Source organism: Triticum urartu, chromosome 3, assembly GCF_003073215.2.
Source record: "Triticum urartu cultivar G1812 chromosome 3, Tu2.1, whole genome shotgun sequence".
Lineage (NCBI taxonomy): Eukaryota > Viridiplantae > Streptophyta > Magnoliopsida > Poales > Poaceae > Triticum > Triticum urartu.
The window spans coordinates 731428966-731437554 of NC_053024.1; positions in this window are offsets into that span (position 1 = coordinate 731428966).

Sequence of the window (8589 nt, forward strand, 5' to 3'; positions counted from 1 at the left end):
AATTCACCAAAACAGTTCCGGGACTGCCGAAGGAGCTGGAATTTAGACACCCGAAAGTAAGTACTATAGTAGCATGTTCCGCGCATCTCCTAGTGATTCAAGCGCTAGTTTCATCAATACCATTTAGCATTCTTGCTTATCAGTTTGATTGACCTCTATTTCTTGTAAAGTGGTTGTGGCAGGAAAAAGGGAATGATTTCTGTGGATACTACGTCTGCGAGTCCATCCGCCACACGACCTGTGAGCGGGGTGGGAACTTTGGCGAATAATATGAAGTACGTAAATAACAACATTCACAATTTTATTTTATTACCATCATTTGTATTGAGTTTCATTCATTCATATATATATGTATTGACCCCCTTCTTCAAATTAGATATTTCGGAAGCGGGATGAACTCCTAGCACCAGCTCGCATGCGAGCAATTCAAGAGGAATTGGCGGCATTTTTTCTTGACCAAGTGATCGCTGAAGACGGAGAATACTATGTGGACCATGAGTCCGTATGATTATATTTGTAAGAGATAATTATTGTATATATGTAGCCGGTAGTGTCGGATAGATATACGAGAACATGTTGTTCAACCAATCTCTCGGAGAAGGAGAGGTGGTCGATATCACTTCTCTCTGTATGCATATATGTTCATGACGATCTTCTGTTTCCTTCGTTTGCTTACTAGCTAACTAGCGTGTCTAGTCCTCTCTATACGTATGTATAGTACGTAGCGTCGACCAAGCACGGACGTAAGAGAGGACACTTCTCTCTATTAATTATAGCTAGCTAACACAATATATGAAACACCTAAATTAACCCCCCAAAACCCCCAAACCCCCCCCCCTTCAAAAAAAAAAAAACCCTAGCCACAGAAATGCTGACGCGTGGATGCCTATTGGTCCCGCTTGGTGCCACCAACCGGGAACAAAGGGTCTCCTGCCTGGGCTCTGCGCACTGCCCACGTGGAGGCCCATCAGTCCCGGTTCTGGATTGAACCGAGACTAAAGGTATAGGGCATTAGTACCGACACTTTAGTTCCGGTTCAGGAACCGGGACTAAAGGCCCTTACGAACCGGGACTATAGGCCCTTTTTCTACCAGTGGGGGCAGTTGCCGATTTTTACAGACGCACTCAATACAACGCTGGAAAGGCTGTCAGTAGCATGCGATTTTCAAGTGCTGCAGATCGTCGTTAATTCTACCTGTTAAATAGAGCACCTACCCTGCATAGATTAGACATACAGGCCTTTCAACCCACTTTAGTAGAGGGGCGTACTATTTCTTTACACCCATTAGTGTGTAAGGGTTTCAATGCGGACTTTGATGGAGATCAAATGGCTATTCATCTACCTTTATCCTTGGAAGCTCAGGCAGAAGCCCGTTTACTTATGTTTTCTCATATGAATCTCTTATCTCCCGCTATTGGGGATCCTATTTGCGTACCAACCAAAGACATGCTTATCGGGCTTTATGTATTAACGATTGGAAAGCGTCAAGGTATTTGTGCAAATAGATATAATAGTTGCAGAAACTACCCAAATCTAAAAGTAAATTACAATAATAATAATAATTCTAAATATAGGAAAGATAAAGAACCCCAATGACGGGCTCTTTCTCTCTCCTTAATTTTTCTCCCCCGCGTCATTTAAAATCCTAGCTGTAACCCCCTATAGACAGCTGATTGTACATCGTTGTACATGCCCTTAGTGGATGCATGCATGGGTTAGTGGCCTAATGCCGGTTAGTGCGTGTGTGCGCGTAGTGGAGCCGAGCATTGTGGCTGGCTTGTGAGTGTGTGCATTGGAGCTAGCTTGGGTATAAAAAGCCCCTTGTGTACTCGATGTAAAAGTGTTGCGGTCTGTGCCCAGGGCCGATCCTGAGATTTTAGGGGCCTGGGACAAACTAAACATTGGGGGCCCTCAATATACAAATCATTATAATATATGTATATATATACATTTATCTCAAAAATAATGTATATATAAATTATTATCAGTAACACTTCAATGCATCTAAAATCAGTATGTGTATCAAATAATTTATACATATTATCTTAAAAAAAATCTTCTAACATTTCTCGATGCAAAGTCACTTATGGTGGGGTCGATGTCAATCTCATCCAATAATTTCTTCTCGATGCATAATGTAGCCAGACCATTTAACCTCTCTTAAGTCCTCAAATAATTCTTCAACAATTTCAACTTCGAAAAGCTTCTTTCGGCCGATGCAATCGTCACAGGCACAGTAAATAAGATGCAATAGGCAATGGAGATATTAGGATAGCAGTCAACTTCTTTCACATGCCAGAAAATCGCCATAGCAGACATTAAGCCATCTGGCAAAGTGAATCGCATAATCTTCAATTCAGAAATAAGATTATATACCTCAACATCAGATGAACCATTAAGAGAGAAAGTTTCTGCAAATTTTGTGCAACATTCTTCAAGTTTATTGTCACTTAATGACTTCAGGGTGCCCGAGCTCAATGAAAATCCGAATATATCTTTAAACACCATCAGTTCTTTAAATCTATCATTCAAAGAAGTGGCCGCCATATCAACCTAAACATTAAAATATTTAACTCGGAAAGCCTTCTCAGCTTCTAGAATTCCTTCTTCTTTTTCCTTTTGCTGCTACCTGATGGATAATTCCTCTTACTGGAGGACTTCATAATAACACACACACAATGCTGAAAATAAAAAAAATGTTCTATCAATTATTGAATGCATCAAAGGGATTTTTTTTATAAGTATTATATGAATATACCTCAATTCCTGATGGAGTGATGGCGTGTGCATATACAATACAATACACAGGGGATTGACCGATTGCGCAGTGCATAGAGTCTGCGAAGGATTAAGAAGAGAACAATTGAGCGAATGCCAAAGGGGGGCCCGGAATTGAAATTAGTGGCAAATATATACAGATTAGGAAGAAAATTACCAGGCGGCGGCAAGGAGGGAGTGCGTGCGTGCAGTGTGCCTGTACGGCGGCGTCGGCGGACAGCAGCTACGGCTGGGACTTGGGCGTTGCATGACTTCGCGTGATGAAAGAGTCGAACAGAACAGGAAGAGGCCGCTGATTGATCGTTCTTTTTCTTACGTGAAAGGAAATACCGCTGATCGCTCAAAACATTCGATCGCTGGGATCGGGAGATCGGGTTGCTGGCCTCCTGCTCCCTGGCGCGCGCCTGCCTGTATGCTCCCTGGCGCGCGCCTGCCCTGTATGTGCCGAGCTAAAGTTCGTGCTCAATGAAAAATTAGGTTGTTCGTGCAGCCGAGGCGCCGTTCGTGCGGCAGGGCGTATGTGCGCCGGAAATATCTGTGTCCTTCTCCTTCCACCTATGTCCGAGCGAGTGTGAGAGAGAGGTAGTTCTAGGGCTGCGCCAACATTTGGTACCATGAGCTGGTTCATCTGGGGTGTCGTCCCCTAGCGGGAGGCATGCCGGCGGTGGCGGCGTTCGCCGGTGGCTGCGCGGTGAAGCTCCGGGCCGTGTGTCGGCCTGTGGAGGTGCGCGGCGCTGTGGCTGCCATGGCGAACGCGGATGCGACATGCGGTGAGTCCATGGCGTGTGGTGTGGTCGGGCTCGTCGGGCGCGTCGGGTGCGCGCGGGACGTGCGGGACGCACTGGTGCAGTCGGGCGCGTCTGGTGCGCACGGGACGTGCGGGGCGCCGAGGGACGTCAGGCGTGTGTCACCGGCGGAGGAGGAGCTCGGCTATGTCGCCGGAGACGTGACGGAGCACAGTGGGACCGGCGTGAGTGCGTCAGGTCGGATCCGTGGCGGTGCGACCGGCGTCGGTGTGCCAGGTCGGGTCCGCGGGCTGGGTCACGATCGTGGTACATCAATGACGGGAACTACACCAACTTCAACGATGACGACGTCGTGATTTAAGGAGAGTATGTTAGGAAATAAATCGCGAGTGTGTCGTGGCGTGTGTGCCAGGGTCAGTCGCGTGCGTGCGCAGTGGAGATACGTCCAACAGCTACAAAATCAGCCGCATCGTAGTTTGTTAGCGGGATGCACGAGCGATGGATAAGGACGTGCATGTAGTGGTTTTGTTAGTGGATGCATGCATGGGTTAATGGCCTAATGCCGGTTAGTGCGTGTGTGCGCGTAGTGGAGCCGAGCATTGTGGCTGGCTTGTGAGTGTGCATTGGAGCTAGCTTGGGTATAAAAAGCCCCCCGTGTACTCGATGTAAAAGTGTTGCGGTATGTGCTGAGCCAGAGTTCGTTCTCAATAAAAAAAATTCGGCTGTTCGTGCGGTCGAGGTGCCGTTCGTGCGGCGGGGCGTATGTGCGTCGGAAATATCTGTGTTCCTCTTCTTCCACCTACGTCCGAGCGAGTGTGAGAGAGAGGTAGTTTTAGGGCTGCGCCAACATGCCTCTGCGGCGAACTTGGATCAGTTGGTGCTGAGAGATGACCCACAAACGTCTGGCTGGGCAAAAGACGTTCAGTGATTCAGCTACTACTCGGTCGTCTAATTAGTGTGTGTTGGCCGTTTGGTGGTGTGGCAAATCTGTCCACAGTGTGGTTGATGAATTTGTAGTTTGTTGCTGCAGGATACGTGTTGGCAGAACACCCCTGAAGCGGCTGCTGTGTGATGGCAGGGTGTGCGTACTGGAGAAGAGCTTCAGGGGATTTGCTAAAGAAGAACAGAGGTAGTGGTTGTTCTGACAGTTGGTAGTTCATTCGACTCACTGGGAGAAGCATATGGTTATTACAACCTGTACTTCTGGGAAACTGGCTTTTGTATGAGGTGTGGGAAGAGCCGACTGAGCGTCAATTGGATGAAGTGTATGCAGGAAATCGTCTGTGCCTGCTCGGTGAGGCAAACTCAAAATTATATTATAGGTAACACCATGCCATCTCCTGAAACAATTAGATTATAGCTTGATGAACTGCACTTCATGTTTATATTTTGGATTATAATTTTCTTCCACGATGTTTGGAATTCCCTGAGTTTTTCCCTAAAGCATGCAACACATGAGTCCCCTTCCTGCTTGCTTTAGGGCTCAAAGAATTGGAACTTTGTCTATGTTTGATGTGTTCTAGAAAGTATGATTCATCTCCCTGAACATGAGAAATATGTACTTCTTAGTGCTTACTTCAAACAATTGATATACACATGTGATCAGAAATAGGGTGGACCATTCACCCATAAATTATGTCTTTGATATCCTGTTTATTCATCATGAAAGGAAAGGATGAGAACTGCAGGTGTTCAAGAGAATGACATATTGTTCTGATTTGCTTTTGTGTCTATTTATACCATTTAAATATGCCAGAAAATGAGCTAAACTGTTTGTTTTACAGCGTGTAGATTAGATTCTTGTTTTCCAACTAATAGGTGACACTATATGAATAGATTCTTTATGCTGTTCCATACAAAGTGCAATTTTCTCTAACACTTATCAAGTGGAACTGATATGCTGTATTACACGGTGCACCCTTTTCATACAGCTATCTCACAAATTTGCAGAAGAAACTAAATTTTACAGGATCTTGCTGGTGTATATATTTACACAAAGAGAACCACTTTGATAGACCTGATGCAAGATTGATTAAAAAAATAGTAGGTAATGCTACATGAATTGTTCTTTTTACACACCTGGTCAGAGTTCAAGAGATGCACGTGCTAGGCTCTTTCATATATTGAATTAATATACATCACTTGCTGAAATTTTTAATTTATACGGTTGGATAGAATATATTACGATACATGCATAACATCATGCTGTAGGATGCAGCACAACTACTTTGGAGATGCAGTAACTTTTCACACAGCATAGGGAACAAATTTGTATGACATGCCCTTCAGGCTGTTTGTAGAGTTGCTTGCGAGGTTTTGCTGCTGTCACAGGGTGAGGAGATAACATGTGAATGTGGGAATTCTGAGCACATGGGACTGCTGTGCTACATGCTGTTAAGGTATTTTCAAGCTTGTCCCTCTCGAAATGCTTTTCAGTTCTAAAATGACTCGTTTCCTAGATAAAAAAATGATCCATCTCCATAGTTCATCAATGGTGCTCAACTTCCTGGGCTATGAAGAGATTCCTTGGAAGCACATTCTATAATGTTGGACGAGGGATGCCAGGAATATCCTGCCGGATCACCTTGCTCACCTTCAGAAAGACAATTTGGCAAACAACTCTAAAAGGTACAGGCATTCTGATGGGAGCGGAGTGGGCAATTGGAAAGGATTATCAGCTCCAGTTCGAGGGCAGGTCGTCCCACAAACAGCAGGGATAAGCCTCCATATGATGATTGAGGGGTGCAATTGAAGAAGCGCAATGGTGTGACGAAAGCGACAGGCACAGCTGAGTGCGGTACAAGCAAATGCGCGCACTTCTGCGGTATATGCCGGCAACCAGGACACAGAAGTACAGCTTGTCCTCAGAGGGGCGACCTCCCTCTGAAACCAAAGAAGGAATCCAAATGCTCAAACCGTGGAGTCGGCGGCCATCGTAAGAACATGTGCAGCAAAGCGGAAGTTGTACAACATGTTGTAGATGATGTCAACGTGGATGATCTCTGCCTGGGCTCGGCTTTTCCTCCTTTGGTTTGGATGTTTTATGTGGATGAACTTCAATTTTTGTATGTAACGGAACCGTGCTGCTGTATTTGGTTGTGCTGTATCTATGGAACCCGATTAAGAGGAAGTTTTTTCCATGAGTCTGCACGTTTAAATTGGTTTAGAGAAGCACTCGGGCATGCGTAGACGGATGAGTGGACATAAATCACTCTGCCACATATATTGATGTGCTGCTTGTTTTATTCACGACTACACTGTTTTCAGTTTGCCTGGAACTTGGATTAGCAAGGTGCCCCTCTGCGTTCCAACCTTCCAATTAGTCTTAACCTGTGTGCGGCTTCGAAGGGTGAGGAATGTGTTTCTTCATAAACTACTGTACTGACGACAGTTCAGAAACTTTCAGCCGGGAGTATCAGCTGGGAAATACAGTAGTAATGTGCTATGTCTACTGTACTGACGGTCGTCCCACAAACAGCAAGGGAAATCGCTCACCAGGGATATGTGAACGTGGACGGAGCTAACAAAATGAATGCTCACTGTGGGCCCCTTTGTGCTTTTATGCAAACGTCGTTAGCAGTACCGTCTTCCACTAGACGGCCGTCCGCTATGGGCGTTGGTCCAGCTGTAACTCATACGATCAAATAATATTATTTTCCAAGTTAGACACCCGACAGCAGCTGCAGTGGCCCATATCACGATGTGGAGGTACGTTCATCGATACCAAGAGCAGGTCCGCTCTTTTGCATTTTCGCATATGCATGTTAATACTCTAAGTTACTCCCCATCGTGGATAGTCATTAATAGAAAAATGGTTATTTGTTCCGGTTCGTAAAGGCCTTCTGTCCCGGTTTTGAAACCGGGACTAAAAGATCGTTACTAATGCCCTTGGCCTTTAGTCCCGGTTCTTACACGAACCGGGACAAATGGGCCTCCACGTGGCCGCTGTGGCCAGCCCAGGCAGGGGAGACTTTGGTCCCGGTTGGTGACACACCAACCAGGACCAAAAGGCGAGCTGAGGTTTTTTTTTTTGAAAGGGGCTGGTGTAGGAGTTTTGGGGGTTAATTTAGGTTGTTATTAGCTAGCTAATATAGAGAAGTTTCCTCTGTTATATCTCCGTGCTTGGTTTACCAACGCTACTGTTATCCCTAAACATGGCTTAGATTGAAGTGAAGGCAACATGTGGTGCATGTCGAAAGTAATACTAATCCTAACTTGATCAAGTTTGGATTGTACTACTTTCGACATGCACCACATGCATGTTGCCTTCACTTCAATCCAATCCATGTTCATTTCACCCGTTGATATATAATAACTCTTCATACTCGCATCATGCATCATCATATATAATAACAAGTCCTACTAATCATCATCATACAACTTCTACTCGTTATTAATAACAAGTCATACGATCATCATCCTCATAGTCATCGAACCAACCCTATTTAATTGTTTTTAGCACATGATCATCAGTATTAGGTAGGACCTAAATACCCTCTTTAAGGTAAAATAGCATAAACAATATAGACCCTGACTCTCCATTATGGAGAATGGAGATCATCATGTCTCCAATTCTTGTGCTTCGCTTCCTTTTACTTCCAAGAACCTCCTTACGACTGTCCATACATTTTTTTTCCATTCTTTGATTAGCATGTCTCCACTTCTTTGAGAAATCCGGTATGAACAGTTGAGATTCGTAGGATGACCTGGATGTATGTTCAAAACACGAAGGCTGCCATTCTGATACATCAAATGAGGCACACAATCCGTCGGGATTCTCTGTTGAAAAACATAGTAATAACTTCATAGTTAGCAATGATGTACTAGTTTTAGAAGTATGCAAAAGATGCACGGATGTCGTAATAGTAAAAAATCTTACCAGGGTATCTCCATGGTAGTTACCGTAGTTCAACACGTGCACTAGTGGCACGTATTGACCATAATGTTGAGGAGTTTGATTGTAGATATTGTAATTCTCAATATCAGTACAAAATCCGACCAGATGATTTTTCTCCTGATAAGTTAATTCGGAGCCATCGGTGTAGTGGGTTTTGTCTACCATCT